Source organism: Helianthus annuus, chromosome 13, assembly GCF_002127325.2.
Source record: "Helianthus annuus cultivar XRQ/B chromosome 13, HanXRQr2.0-SUNRISE, whole genome shotgun sequence".
Classification (NCBI taxonomy): domain Eukaryota; kingdom Viridiplantae; phylum Streptophyta; class Magnoliopsida; order Asterales; family Asteraceae; genus Helianthus; species Helianthus annuus.
In genome coordinates, this window is record NC_035445.2 from 45,620,402 (window position 1) to 45,637,109 (window position 16,708).

A 16,708-nucleotide genomic window follows, 5' to 3' on the forward strand; every position below is an offset into this window, starting at 1 on the left:
ACTAAAAATATCAGTACGTACCAAACCTTATATGTTAAAAATAGTTTTAACTTATACTATGCGTTAAAAACGCTTAAAAAGGTGATTTTTAAGCTAATTCCAGGTTTCATATGGAAAGCTGATATTTTTATTATTCCAGAAAGCTTAAAATACTTTATTTATCATATAAAATCAGTAGCAAAAGGTTTGGGGTCAAAATGTTTTGTAAAACTCATTTTATAGGCCAAAAGGGCAAAACCGGCAATTACCGAATTAATGCTAGAACCCTATGTTATGCTCAGCCTAAAAATAAACAAAAATCTTTAAAAATCCCAAAATATTATTTTACATCAGTAGGTAAAAAGTTTGGTATCAAAAATTGGGTTTAGATAGGTTATATGCTAATTATGCCGTTTATTAAGTAAAAAGCTTTCTAACTACGCTATTGAGCATAACTCCTAATCTAGACCTCAAACTGATGTAAAACTTTAGGGACATGTTTTTAAATCAGTAATGAAGGTTCCTATTCTTTAACATTTTCAAAATTATCATTTTAAGGTCAAAAGGGCATAATGGTCAACAATTAAGCATATAACGGAAACATGCAAATGAATTGAATAACTAATGAACCAAGTTGTATAATCTCAGAGGGTTATACTTACATGTAACTTGGTCCTAATAAAGCTCTAAGGCATTCCTAAACTATGCTCTAATGGGTCAGAACTGAAAGTCAAAGTGTTAGTCAACTTTTATGACTTTCGGTTCCAAACCGAGCTTAAACTGAAAATTATCGGGTTGAACATGTTTAGACATGTTCTTACATTAATTACCAAGTTATATGAGTAATAAAACAGGTTGTATGGCTTCTACATTGCTAATTATGTATTTATTTAAAAATTAGTTTCCTGTTGACTTTTTAAGGTTAACTTTGACCCAACAATTAACCCAGTTAGAGTGGGAATCAGAGAGTACCCTTTTAAGGGTTTAATACTTACATAATTACCAACTCAAAGCTACTCTTAATTCAAGTATTGACTGGACCATTAGTGATTAATCACTAAGTCAAACCTTAATTACGATGGGTTTGACTTTAGGCCATTAAACTAATAAAACTGAATTAAGGAAGGTTAAGGACACTTACAAGAGTCCTAAGCACGATTATGGATCCTAAGAAAGCTTGATTGCTGACCAGAGAGCTCCAGATATATGCCTTGAATGAATTTGAAGTGAGCAAATTCAAGTGTTGCAAGAATGCTCTATATATACAAACTTAGAATGCATGAGATGATGTCAACCAAGTCTACAAGTGTCCCCTGATGATTCCCATGTGTCCCTATAATGCCAAAACCAGTTGCCAAGTCCCTGAATTCGAAAACCACTCTTCTAAGGCGGTGCAACAAGCTGAACAGGCATCTGTCCATTTTCTGCTGCCAGCGACTGTCTTACGGACCGTAAGCAAAAAGCCTTGCGGTCCGTATCCAGCTCTTACGGACCGTAAGTCCAGACGAATGTGGTCCGTAACCGACCTTGAATTGTATCGCCCAGTTGCAGTGCTTGCGGACCGTAAGCCTAAGGCCATACGGTCCGTATCCGATGTCCAGAAAACAAAAAATTGTAAACTTTCAAGCTTTGACCATGCAATCTTTCATAATTCGAATCTTGGGTCTTTTGAAACAATATGGGACCACTTGATTAGTTCTGAAAGGTTATAAAAACCTTGCCATGCACTTACACAACCTTGGATTCTTGTAGAAAGTTTTGCCATGCACTTGAATAAAGTTTAATTCTTTTGAATAAGAATTTGATTATGAACTTTGTTGTAACATTATTTAAAAAACCCAAATTCTTTATAAATTGAATTTATTCATTATAGGAATAACCGGTTCTAAATATATCAGATGTTTATCATATTGATTAAGGTCTTGGGATTTCTAATTAGGTCGCTCAGAGGTGTTTATTAACATGTCGACACTTTTAAATCCTACCATACATCTTTTACTTGATCCGGGTTCCTGACACGTTTATCTTACATGACACATGTCTTTATTTTATTGGGTATGATTTTACGAGGTGTTACATATCACCACCATTCGACACGTTTGGCCTATATGCCGAACGTTACCTATTTAATAAAAAAACATGGTTTTTGATTTCCAATTCATACATTCATCCCATCCCGGATTTTATTACCAAATCCTTTTTCTCTTAAATCATTTTCTCACAAATTCAACCCATTTCGGCTTACGCCATGGGTATCCTTTTAACTTCGATTTACAATAGTCAACACTTGACTAATTTCCATTTTTACCCTTTTCCTCATTATTAGATTACACTACAAGATATTCTTAACCGAAATCTGTATTTTTGATGTTATCGTTATCGCATTTATAACGTATAAAATAAACAAGTATTCTACATAAGTGTGTAAGTTTCACTTACCTCGCATCCCGAATACGCTTTTCTTCTCGTGCTTGATTCGTTTGACTGCTTCTTTCCCAAGCCTCCACCTAGCTCGTTAGGCGTCAAACTATTGTCAACATTTACAAGGTGGTTAGACTAGTCATTAACAATCGTGACCATTCCACCCTACTTATTCTCTATGTCGAAACTACCATTCGACTTCATCATTGGTTAGATTAATTTATCAAAAGTTAATTACTTTCAATCACACGGTTTACACAATTGAGTCTAATTCAACATGATGTTTAGAACCCTTGTCACTTCATATAACGCGTAGTTGCCATATCATTCAAATACGCGTTTCACCCCAAATTCCAACACTTCAGTTCTCATTTAGGCATTTTAACAAACACCTAATGTGCATAATTTTACATATTTACTAACTAGTTCATAACTAGTTATTTTCACCAGGATTTACATCAAAAATCAAACCTCTATGTCTAGTGTTCATGAACTACATCTAGAACTTATATGATAACATCAATATTCATCAATTTAACATTCTAATCTGAGTGTTCATCATATTATCATAAAACCCACATAACACATAATAGGGTAATTATCAAATCCCTAGTTTTGACAACAATTCATCAAGTTTTCAACTAGGGTTTGTTTCTAAACGAAAATTTCATCACAATAACACTCATAGATTCAACATTCTTTCCAGAATTTCGATTATGATTGTTCATCAAAATCTCAAAGTATCACCAAATCATAAAATTCAACATACCTTGTGATCCCCACGACTAGGTGATCATTTATATGTGTTCATGCATTGATTTGGTGTTTGAATTGAGCTTCAATTTGTTGATTTTGTGATGAACTAGGGTTTGCTCCATGGGGAGCTCTGCTCCTGATCGTATACACGCACACACACACACAAGTGTGTGTAGTGTTTTGTTTTTAATAAATAAGTTTCGAATCTTCCATTTTTAGCCCCTCTAGTTTGTAACTTTATAAAAAGGGTTATTACCCATGTTTACTTCATTGTTTTAAGAAGCCTTTTTAACTTGGTTAATATTCCTAGCTACTTGGTGAATTCATGAAAATTATGACTTGATTTAATTTAAGTCCCGTTAATTCGGGCCTCTTATAAACTCATTTCCTTAAAAGCTTTTATTCACGTTGTAGTTAATATTAGGTTTATTTATTTAAATCCTAATATTTACCGGGTTACTTTTACCACTAACGGTACTTTACCCGTCTTTTAGTATTTACGGGGTTTGATTACCAAACCCGTTTTTGGGGTGTTACAAGTCTACCCCCCTTAAAGAGGTTTCGTCCCTGAAACCTTTCTTACGTAGTTCTTTAGGTTTAACTCTACGGACTTAGTTTTGGCAACTACTTGAGCATTGCTCGTAATTAACAACCTTACCAGAAAAGTAAGGTAGTGTGCTTTTGGTTTTAAGGCGTATGACGTATGCGCCTTTCATGTGTAAGGCCTCGTAGGCCATTACTTTCAGCTTGCACTTCTTATTTTAGTCACTTATTTGACCGAATTGTCATCTGATCGCTTGGTTATATTTATTTTCATCATGTTTACTTCAAGCTAATCTTATTTCAACAGGCGTTTTATATAAGTCGTAACACTACTCCGACTTTGAAAGGTTTTACCGGCCAGACTGATTAGTCGCCGTCACTTTATTCCCTGTCATTAGGGTATATCTTATTGCCAACCCGGCCTTTTACGTGTTTTCTGATTTTTATATCTCATAACTCACGTTACGACTTGATTGTATTCTATATCACTTTTTGTGACCATGATTACATCACGTTTTGTTTAAGTTTATGTCGAATTTTATTATCGGAAATCTTTCCTTCGAATGTATCGCTTTGCACCTACCGGTGTCAAGATCCATATTCCTTGATATTAATCATTTTCCGAATTCGTTTCATAATATTTGTATTTGTTAAAGCGTTGTTTCTCACTAATACTGAATTTTAGTTTAACGCTTTTCTCTTGAACTCATGTCAATTCCAAGGATTTATCCCCTTCCTTGTCATTTCTGTAATGACTTCATCCACTTTGGTGACGTAACACAATTTAAATAATTGTGAATTCTTTTGTCATTTTTGCCCGTTTGAATGTTTTAGTGAAATTCTTCACTTTTGTCAACCCGACCTTTTACAATCTCTTCGATTTTAACCCATTTAGTTAACTTAGCGAAACCCATCGCTTTTATACGAACTTTATCTCCCGTTATTATTTTACACGGGAAGTTACAACCAGTTTCCTTGTTTTATACTATTGACCCGTAGGTTCTTTTGCTTAGCCTCGTAGGCTATTTCTTTATATTTTCACCTTTTTACCTTATTAAGGTGAGACCCCAACAATTCGTTTCTTTCTATTTGGGACCCGAAGGACTTTTTGGTCCCGTAGACCTTAGCCTCATTTATAATCTTGTAGGTTATCCCGTAGATCATCTTTTATTCAAGTCTTTATTCAAAGGTATATACAATCATATATGTATATGTCATTAAGGCACCCTTTTTATGTTCAAAATCATTTATGGATGTCAAACTTCATTCTTTGATCGACCCATTCAACTTTAAAATAGTTGAACATAATTTATCAAAATTTCTATTTACATTATCTTGTCGTCTTTTAGTCATGACTCAAAACCCGAGTCTTTTAACTTTCCATCCGATTTCCCGTTTCTCGGCCTACGCATGTGTTTAAATCCTTACCCATCAACCGGGTGTTTTACCGAAGTCGTTATTATTGCAACCCTTCTGGTATGCATTAAGACTTCGCTTCACATTTATATTCCGACTTTGTCCTCAAGTTTGACGTTTTACAAAAACGGCCCGTTAAGAGACATATTTGCATTCTCCGGGTTCGAGTGTAAGTACACCCCCTCCCAATGCATATCTTAATCATTTTACATATTTGCATTCTCCGGGTTCGAGTGTAAGTACACCCCCTCCCATTGCATATCTTAATCATTTTACATATTTGTAATCTCCGGGTTCAAGTGTAAGTACACCCCCTCCCAATGCATATCTTAATCATTTTACATTAATCTTTGTCCCTTCACTCGGGCTCATTATCCTAATGTAATACGCTTCCGTCACCCGGTTGTGTGTTTACATTATTATCAAATATTTTACACATTTGATTCATTTGGGTACTTTTTAATTTGTCCCACTCACCCCGTCCTTACTAGATCGGATGTAAGCATGTCCATCATAAAAAGTTCATGGTACCACGTGCTCACCACTTACTTGGCCAGAGTAAGCGATCAATACCTGGTATACATGACCTTTTTATGATTTTCACATTACACGCCATGTAAGTAATGCCTTTATTTGTTTCTCTTGGAAACTATATCCCGGATAGATTTTCTATTCGGGTTTTTCCAAGTTTTTAATCTACATATGCAACTTTCAATCTCTACGTATTTGTTGCATATTACTATTTGTGCAATTAAATTAAAAATGTGCACCTGGTAATGCTTGCCCTAACGGGCTTCTCTTGCCATTAGCCTTGTTCGCGATCGCTGTGCGGTTTAGGTCCTTGATGAGCATACTCTTTGGACCGTTCCTCTGTCAAATCCGCGATTTGTTAAACTCTCGCTATTTTCATATGCGAGTGTCCTTCAACTAAAACATTTACAACAGTTACTAATTTCAAAATTAATGGATGCCCGTATTATAATACAAGGCTTTTCTACTCTACGCATCATCGCGTGTAATTTCGTTGACTATATCTATTCTATATCATTTTTATTGGTGTAACGTGTATCACATGATAGCCATATGTGTTGTTCTCAACACTTTAATCATACTAAACCATTGATATACATGTACTTACCGGATTTGCGATCAAGCCTCGAACCGAACACACTTTATTCTTTAACCATGAGCTCTAATACCAACTTGTAACGACAGTCTCAATTAATCAAGATTTTTAAAAAATAAATACACATTTTAATGCTAAAATGTGACTTTACAAAAACTTGTCATACTAACATTCCCATATGTTTACAACATTTCAAAAACATATTTATAAGTGTTTACATAATTCACTTATAACTAAGCAAATCAAGACTTGACGCGGAAGCTTCATTTAACGTGTGTTCGGTTCTTGCTCGTCGCTTGATCTTCACCCGGGACTCTTGACATTCACCTATGATCAAAACCAACTTAGAAGTCAGTTTTGATAGTTAAATAACAAGTACAACAAGGTAATTAAGTTAAATAATCAAAATAAATAAAATAAACAAGAATTTCAAGAATTTAGTCCGTCGCCGCGCGCGACGGCAAACCCTTCTGGCCGTGGCGTGACGCCACGGCCTCATTTTGACAGAATGTTTGCATCAGTTGCTGCATATTCCCAGCCAAGCTTGATTTTACGAAAACGAGCATAACTCTTTCGTTATTGATCCGATTTACACGATTCTTTTTCCTACGTGATCGTAATTTAATTCTCCATCACATGGAGTCAAAATCCGACATCCGGATTAAATAAATTTAAGATTTTTAAGCCTTCGACTTATTATCTTTTAACTAAATTTTGACCCGTCTATGTGTTTATCAAACAAACATGTTTGTTCGACCCCCATTTTTTACGAAACCTTTATCTCCAACATTGTCTATCATATAAGGTTCCAGTCACGGGTTCCTATGCATTATTTACCCATTTTACTTATAATCTTACTTTGACCCATTAAGGGTATTTATGTCTTTTAAGCATAAATCACACCCATTTCTCTATGCCTCATAATTTCAACCATTCATATTGATTGGTCCTCCACCACAACAATGATTGTGGTGGATTTAAAGTAATAGACTATTTATTCCGAGTTTTTACCTCTAAAATGTGTTGTTTTATGGCAAGAGACATTTAGGGCATTCAACCCTTGAAAGTTTATGCATTCAAATTTTATACGCATCTAAGGATTACAAAATCATAATAATAATTTCTAAACAACCTCTAAAGGTTTTTTTACCCGGTTTACCCATCAAGGGCTTTATGGTCATTTTTAATCCTTCATTTTTGTGATGAAAGACTTCACTAAATATTCGACCTTACTTGAACTTTTAACTATAAATTCATATAAGCGTACCTGGCCTGGGTCAATAAATAGACCCGATTTATACCTCGCTTTAATTATCACACAATCTATGGCGACGCAATTATCCAATTTGCTAGTCGCTCCTGTTAACATAAGACTTGACAACCACATTAGTCGATATTGTCAAATGGTGTTATCACCACCATTCGACCCGTTTGGCCTATATGCCGAACGTTACCTATTTAATCAAAAACATGGTTTTTGACTTCCAATTCATACATCCATCCCATCCCGGATTTTATTACCAAATCCTGTTTCTCTTAAATCCTTTTCTCACAAATTCAACCCATTTCGGCTTACGCCATGGGTATCCTTTTAACTTCGATTTACATTAGTCAACACTTGACTAATTTCCATTTTTACCCTTTTCCTCATTATTAGATTACACTACAAGATATTCTTAATGGAAATCCGTATTTTTGATGTTATCGTTATCGCATTTATAACGTATAAAATAAACAAGTATTCTACATAAGTGTGTAAGTTTCACTTACCTCACATCCCGAATACGCTTTTCTTCTCGTGCTTGATTCGTTTGACCGCTTCTTTCCCAAGCCTCCACCTAACTCGTTAAGCGTCAAACTATTGTCAACATTTACAAGGTGGTTAGACTAGTTATTAACAATCGTAACCATTCCACCCTACTTATTCTCTATGTCTAAACTACCATTCGACTTCATCATTGGTTAGATTAACTTATCAAAAGTTAATTACTTTCAATTACACGGTTTACACAATTGAGTCTAATTCAACATGATGTTTAGAACCCTTGTCACTTCATATTACGCATAGTTGCCATATCATTCAAATACGCGTTTCACCCCAAATTCCAACACTTTAGTTCTCATTTAGGCATTTTAACAAACACCTAATTTGCATAATTTTACATATTTACTAACTAGTTCATAACTAGTTATTTTCACCAAGATTTACATCAAAAATCAAACCTCTATGTCTAGTGTTCTTGAACTACATCTAGAACTTATATCATAACATCAATATTCATCAATTTAACATTCTAATCTGAGTGTTCATCATATTATCATAAAACCCACTTAACACATAATAGGGTAATTATCAAATCCCTAGTTGACAACAATTCATCAAGTTTTCAACTAGGGTTTGTTTCTAAACGAAAATTTCATCACAATAACACTCATAGATTCAACATTCATTCTAGAATTTCGATTATGATTGTTCATCATAATCTCAAAGTATCACTAAATCATAAAATTCAACATACCTTGTGATCGCCACGACTAGGTGATCATTTTTACGTGTCCATGCATTGATTTGGGGTTTGAATTGAGCTTCAATTTGTTGATTTCGTGATGAACTAGGGTTTGCTTCATGGGGAGCTCTGCTCCTGATCGTATACACGCACACACACACTAGTGTGTGTGTGTAGTGTTTTGTTTTTAATAAATAAGTTTCGAATCTTCCATTTTTAGCCCCTTTAGTTTGTAAATTTATAAAAAGGGTTATTACCCATGTTTTCTTCATTGGTAATAAGACACCTTTTTAACTAGGTTAATATTCCTAGCTACTTGGTGAATTCGGGAAAAGTATGACTTGATTTAATTTAAGTCCCGTTAATTCGGGCCTCTTATAAACCCATTTCCTTAAAAGCTTTTATTCATGTTGTAGTTAATATTAGGATTATTTATTTAAATCCTAATATTTACCGGGTTACTTTTACCACTAACAGTACTTTACCCGTCTTTTAGTATTAACGGGGTTTGATTACCAAACCCATTTTCGGGGTGTTACAGTTTACGCACCAGTTCACGTATAACTTTCCAGAAAGCGATTTAGAGCTCAAAATCGAACAAGAATTGATATGTGCAAATGATACACATATTTATACAAATCCCAAGTATGAAACACAATATTTCATTGGTTTGGTATTTGTTTGATGGTCGTGGAGGCACAGATGTCACAGTCTCCCCTACTTCAGGAAATTTTGTCTCGAAATTTATTTAGAGGAAACTTGTAAGAGCTCGAAACATGAAGTCGAAAAGATAAAACAACACTGGTTAGGGTTATGAACTTCTAGTAACTTTAAATAACATCATGCTTGCAATGTAAGAGGGACACTTACATACAAGTATATGAAGCGCCATTGGTGCGTCCACCATACCTCCATTACATTGTTCACGTTTCGTTATTGTTGCCACTATAGGTTCTTACACATGATAAATCTTACTGGGGTTCCTGTGCACTGAATTTCATAATTATGTACGCGTCCATAATTACGTAATTCCTTGCCTAGTCCGCACAGTGTATTTTATAATGTGCAGAGGAAAATCAAATGAACGAACCTATGATGAGTGTGACTAGACCACCATAGGGTCCTTTTAATTAAATCAACAAATGATCTCTTTAAATAGACCACCAAGGAGTCTTTTCAGCTATATCATCACATGACATTCTCAACCAGATTTTGAATCAATCTTTTTTAACTAGATCGCTCAAGGGGTCTCTTTCGTATTATGGAATGGTACTAATAATCAAAGGGTCTTAACTATTACGTAGAAGCCCATTAAGGATTTGAGGTAGTACATTTGGATATTGTGACACATGTGCCTCTGCGACCATCAAACAAATACCAAATTTATGAAATATTGTGTTTCATACTTGGGATTTGTAAAAATATGTGTATCTTTTGCACATATCAATTCATGTTCGATTTCAAGCTTTAAATCGCTTTCTAGAAGGTTATACGGGCACTGATGCATAAATATAACCAGTTTAATGCAACGAACACTCCTGAATAGTGAAATAGGCTTAACATACCTTAAATAACCTTTACGTAACTTAGAAATAAGTTTTGGAGGGTTTGGTGTGGCGAAATCAAGTTTATTCGCTTATAGGGACTAATTTCGACAAACTACGAAAGTATGCCGATTTGTACTGTAACGAACATTCCGGAACTTGATCATAAGTTAAATATGCCCTAAATATCCTTCACATAGCTTAGAAATAGGTTTTGAGGTCTTGATCAATAGGGACTAAAAGCGTTAAAAAGTGCACAAGTTTGCATTTTCGCGCATATCTTACGTTCTGAATATATCCGGACATCCAAAAATTTATGAAATCATTAAAATATTTTATTTTAGTGATTGGCATGATAAAATTCCATTCGTCGCGTAATTTGGATCGTTTTTCGCGTCTGTTCGTGTTTCGTCGTAACTAACCGAACAACGCACCCGTACGACCAAACGAACCGACATCCGAGATATTTTTGAGCACATTTTAAGTTCCCTATACTTTAACTTCATTCTAGAGCTTTGAAATGGGGTTAACGGGGCTTAAACCTGTCAAAAATGCATCAAAAACCAAGTTTTGGGCATGCAGGGGCTAAAAGTGTAAATCTGTCAAAGTTCTTAGGCCTGGGGCGTAAGCCCAGGTGATGCGTGTGTAGTGTAATATTATTTTGATGAGTATTTAAGCCCCTTTTTACACTTTTAGCCAAGTTTTAAATTTATAAAACACGATATTCACTAACACTAAACACACATATGGGCAAGTGCACCCATTGTGGACGTAGTATAGTGTTGGTAAGATACCGAGGTCGTCCAAGGACACAAGAGCTTTTAATACCGGTTTATCCTCAACATCTAATCAAATCAAAAAGGTTAGAGAAATGTTTTTAAACTAAGAAAATAAAAACTAACTAAATGCTGAAAAATAAAAAATAAAATAAAAACAGATAGACAAGATGAATCACTTGAATCCGACATGTGTATTAGTATAACCTTTGATTATTTTTGCACTTTTGCACTTGTTTAAGAGATTATCTTAGTTATTGTAGTAGGCCCCTCTTCTGAAGGCGACGTTACCCTCAACCCAGTAGTTTGAGTCAGCAAGGATACAATCCTAAAGGGTCGGATTATTGAAAGATAATGAATTAAGTTATTAATGCAAATTATGGTAGGCCCCGCTTTTGGCGGTGACGTTACCCTCGGCTAAGTAGTCTGAGTCAGCAGGGATACAGTCCTAAATAGCCGGGTTATAGTTTTAATAGTAGTTAACTTATGAGGGGGTCAAAGAGTTTGAATCCCCGCCATCCAATACCTATGGGCATTGAAGGAGATCCTACTAAATTTGACCCAGGTCCCAAGCAGGACCTCTAAACACTGAACAAGGGCAAGACCCTTACCAAACCGTTCCCTTAACCCCCGACCAGGTAGCCAACATACCTCCATATAGACCGTGGAGATATGAATGGTGAAAATCTTTTATTTTATATAGACAGTAAAATAATGCCAAGACACCACGGACAAACGATAAGGAAAGATCACCTTCAACATAAGTAACTAGTTATTAAAGTCATTAATACAAAACCAAATAAAAAGTGCAAAAGATTAAAAATAAAAAGTATTATACTAAACACTTGTCTTCACCAAGTGATGTAAGAGACTTAGGAAAACATGGCCTTGATTGTCAAGAACTCTTACGATCAATCTTGGATCCCGAGACGACTCACACACTCTACGATGGACAATGGATGATGGTGGTGGATGATGGTGTTATGGTGGTGGTGGGTGGTGGATGAGGTGTGAGAGAGGTGGTGTGCCAAGGGATGAGAGAAAATGAAGCCAAGCTTCTCTATTTATAGGCTGAACAGAAGGCTGGACACGGCCCCGTGTCCGTCTGACATTCTCTCTCTTCATTAATTGTAATTGCGAATTACAATTAATGCGCCTGCTGTACTTTCACCACGCCCCCGTGCCCGCTGGACACGACCCCGTGGTGGGCAATGGAAGCTTCTACTGGTTTGTCTTTTCTGCTGCTTCCTGGGCACGCCCCCGTGTTCGCTGGACACGGGGCGTGTTCAGACTCTGTTTCTTCTCCTTTGCTTTGGGAGGTGCCGTTGAGGGTCCGGGCAGTCTACTTTTGTTCCTTTTCTTGTATTTATGGTAGAATTAGTTGTCTTTTTGCTTCTTTTGTGATTTTGAGCTCATTTCATCCTGAAAATACAAAAGGAAGACAAAAACACTCTTTTTCCAACATTAGCACTTAAAAAGGGTTAGTTTTATGCCTTAATTGATGTGATTTATATGTTGCATTTTACACACATCAAATACCCCCACACTTGAACTTTTGCTTGTCCTCAAGCAAAACTCTTTAAATGTGGCTTACACTCCCAAATGGAATAGGTAGAAGAGAAGTTTTTAGCTTGTCCTAGAGTGTCGGGAATCCAAGGTTTTTATAGGTTTTATTTTTATTTATTTACAATCCTATTCGTTATGGTTTATTTTGAACTTTTCATAAGATGAATTACTTATTTGGGCATAGCATGCCTTATTAAAATTCCATTTATATACAAGTTCACATACCTCACGGGAGATCACTCAACACTCGGCCGAAGGTGTATATTTTTAGTGAATCACTCGAGAGCGACATGGAACTTACGCCTTCCATAGGCTTGCCAAGCAATCAATCCTCCTCCTTTTTAACTTTTTACCTTTGTAAATATCAAGAGGACTTTTAGGGTGAAGGGTTAGGCTTGGGTTAAAGGTGGGTGGTTGGTTAGTGGTTAGTAAAAAGGGCGAAAATCGTAACAAGCGTCGGTTTTCGTGAAGTACCTTGTTTTTAGTGACTTTTTTTTTATTTTGCAGTATTTCTCCAAACAAGCTTTTATAGCTTTTGTTTGTTTTTGACTTCATCATCATTTTTTTTTCATCGTCACATAAAAAGGTGAGTTTACGAAAAAGCGAGCTTGTTACTAAAATAAAGGGTGAAAAAAAAATAATAAAAAGGTTTTTGGTGGGTAAAAAGGGTTTTGGGGTAATGAAATGAAAGGTTTAGGCTCAAAGGGGCTATCTAGGGGGATTTTGGGTAGGTAAAAAATGAAAAATAATGGTTTTGAAAGAAAAATGGTTAGTCCTAATGCCTCCATCATTTACTTACTTGGGTTTAAGTTAGTAAGGACCGGGAATGTATCGTCGTGGCAAGTTCTAGATTTGTAAGAACCGAGCGGCTATTCACACAAGAAACGAAAAATGAGCATTTAATCTAAATATGTGTATTTTTATGCTCAATAAAGGCTCAAAACTCACTTTTGTGGGAATGGGTTTTTAATGTGACCAAGTATATATAATCGAATTTTTAACTAAGCTTGTCATGCCGTTTCATAATTTTCTTGTGTTGGTTCTTTTTATCATGACGCTATCGGTTGTAAACTTGTAAAAATATAACCTTTTTAGAACTTGTTATTCCCAACTTAAACTAAGACAAGTAAATAAAAAAAAATGAAAAAGTTTTTGAAAAAAATTTGGGGTGTTTAGCGGTTCCAATAGAGTTTTGTGTAAGGCTTGTGTTTAGGATTTTGCAAAATTTCAAGGTTTTAGCATCCCCCCCACACTTAAATTACACATTGTCCTCAATGTGTCCAAAAATAAAGTGTTTGGTTGATTAGAATGTGTAAAAGTGGGTTAAAAAGGAAAGTTTTATGTTACTGGCATCTTGGACACGGCCCCGTGTTGACCGGGCACGGCCCCGTGGTCAAGTGCCAGTAACAAAAATTACAGAATTGAAACAGAAGCCTGGACACGGGGGCGTGTCCGCTGAACACGGCCCGTGTCCAGTTACCTGAACTGGGTGATTTTCTGCAGGGGGCTCAGCACGGGGCCGTGTTGGTTGGGCACGGCCCGTGTTGAGCCTTCTGTGATGGAGATTTTTGTCGGGTTGCCCTGTTCTTCGTGCATGGTTCCATTTTTCTCGTTCCCTTTTTCATCCATTACCACCATGAGTGTGTTTTATTCTGCAAAAACTAAAAGATTAAACTAAATTAAGGATAGTTCCGCGGAATGCCTCCGTGGTGCGCCACGTTTATAAGGGTCCTTGGCTAGACCCGATTTGAGGCTATATATCTTCTGAGTGGGATGCCTTGCTTCCCATGTTACACCGTCGGAGAGCAGCATCCAAGCTTGAATCAATAACCTTTATGTAGTTTACTGGGTCGTCGTCCTCTATTCTTTTCCCAACTCCGAACTTCACTTCACCATCCCCATACCTCAAAGTGAGTGTCCCGTCATTCATGTCTACCACTGCTTGTGCTGTGGCAAGGAAGGGTCTCCCTAGTATAAGGGGGACCTCGGTGTCTTCCTCCATATCGAGTATGACAAAGTCAACTGGATAAACGAATCTGCTTACCCTTACCAAGACATTCTCGATGACACCTTGTGGGAACTTGACGGATCGATCAGCGAGTTGTATGCTTATCTTTGTAGGGCTCGTGGCTCCCAAGCCAAGCCTTTTGAACATTGATGAGGGCATGAGGTTAATGCTAGCCCCTAGGTCGGCCAAGGCATTGCGAACGGGCGATTCCCCTATTGAGCATGGAATCGTGAAACTTCCGGGATCGATTTTCTTTTAGGGTAGTTTATTGAGTACGAGGGCAGAGCATTCTTCGCCTAAATTAACTAATTGAAAATTTTCAATTTTCTTTTTATGTGTAAGGAAGTCCCTCATAAATTTAGAGTATTTGGGCATTTGGGTTAGGACTTCGATAAAAGGAATATTGACATGCAATTGTTTTAACAGACTTTCGAATTTTGCGAATTGCTCATTGGTCTTTTGACGAATTAACCTACCGGGGTACGGAACTCGAGGAGCCTTGGTAGGCTCTGGTGATGGAGGAGAGTTCTTTTCCTGCAGAGGTGTTGGCATTGTTTCTTCCGTAGGTGGCGGTACTTCTGCAGGCCCTACGGTGCGGTTTCGTAGTGTGATGAGGTGAACTTGCGCCTTTGGGTTTGTTTCGGTATTGCTAGGTAATGCGCCTTGCGGTCTCTCGGAAAAGTTTTGAGCTATTTGATTTATTTGTTTTTCTATGTTTTGAATGCTAGCTTGTTGATTCCTAAAATTAGACTCTAATTGTAGATATCTTTCCGAGTTTTTCTTATCAGTGTCAGAGACAAGGCGAGATATAGTATCTTCGAGCCTTTCTCGTCCACCTTGTTGTTGAGTGAAATTTTGTGACTCATTTCTTGATTGCTGAAAGTTTGTTCGTTGGGTTTGTTGGTTACTACTATTGCCGGGTTCCCTCCAACCAAGGTTTGGGTGGTTTCGCCATCCTTGGTTGTAAGTTCCCGTTGGAGGACCCGACGGCCTAGGTCTATTATCAATGTAGTTTACCATTTCTTGTTGATCGTCCGTTTCTTTCATGCAACTCCAATTTTCATGTGACCCACCACACCCTTCACAAGCCATAACCGAGACTGTTTTTGTCATTTCTAATTTTTTTATTTTCGAAGAAAGAGCCTCGATTTAGGCTTGTAAAGAAGTGCTTTCGTCGACTTTATGGGCGCCCGGGGCGATAGACTTATTTCCCCGGGGGGTGTGCCATTGAAAATTGGTTTGAGCAATTTCCTTAATCTGATTATATATTTCATGTGGGCGTCGGTTACCTAGAAGTCCCCCGGAGCTAGAATCAAGTGTCTGCCTAGTGTGTGGCAACAATCCATTGTAGAAAGTGGACACTTGTTGCCATATTGCGAGGCCGTGATGGGGACACTTGCGTAATAGCTCCTTGAACCTTTCCCAAGTTTCATATAAGGATTCCCCGTCCTCTTGTGAGTATGTATTAATTTCAGCCATTAATTTAGCAGTTTTAGCAGGAGGGAAATACTTATATAGAAATTTTTGGGCTAGTTCATCCCAGGTGTTTACCGAACCAGCTGGGAGGGCGTTGAGCCAAGCTTTCGCTCGGTCTTTTAGTGAGAATGGAAACATACGGAGGCGGATGGCGTCGTTTGATGCTCCATTGATCCGAAAGGTATCACATATTTCTAAGAAATTAGTTATATGTAGATGGGGATCCTCGTCCGCAAGCCCGTGGAAGGTTGCGGAGTTTTGGAGCATTTGTATCAAATGCGGTCGAAGCTCGAAGTTATTGGCTTCGACATTCGGAGCATTGATAGCGGCGCCTAGATTACCTACGGTGGGCCGTAGATAATCCATAAGGGTGCGTTGGTCCGCCATTGAAGGTGGATCGCCCGAAACCTTCTCTTGATTTTTGGCTTTTAACCTTTTTCTGAGAAAGCGTTCGGGTTCTTCTAATGGTTCTTTTATGTCTTTATTGGAACTGGAGCTCATACACTATGTGAGGTTGGCGTCGGGTTCCAAGTCCTGCAATAAAAACAGAAAAGAATGTTGGTCAGAAGGTTCACCACGGCCCCGTGTTG

The 16,708-nt window shown here is 37.2% G+C and overlaps 1 non-coding gene across 1 annotated transcript; it reads left to right on the forward strand.

Moving 5' to 3' along the window:
- The first annotated feature begins 16,020 nt into the window (after positions 1-16,020).
- Positions 16,021-16,127, forward strand: LOC118486165. The gene has a single exon (XR_004878021.1). It is a non-coding gene; the product is annotated as a small nucleolar RNA R71 (small nucleolar RNA).
- Positions 16,128-16,708: the final 581 nt, after the last annotated feature.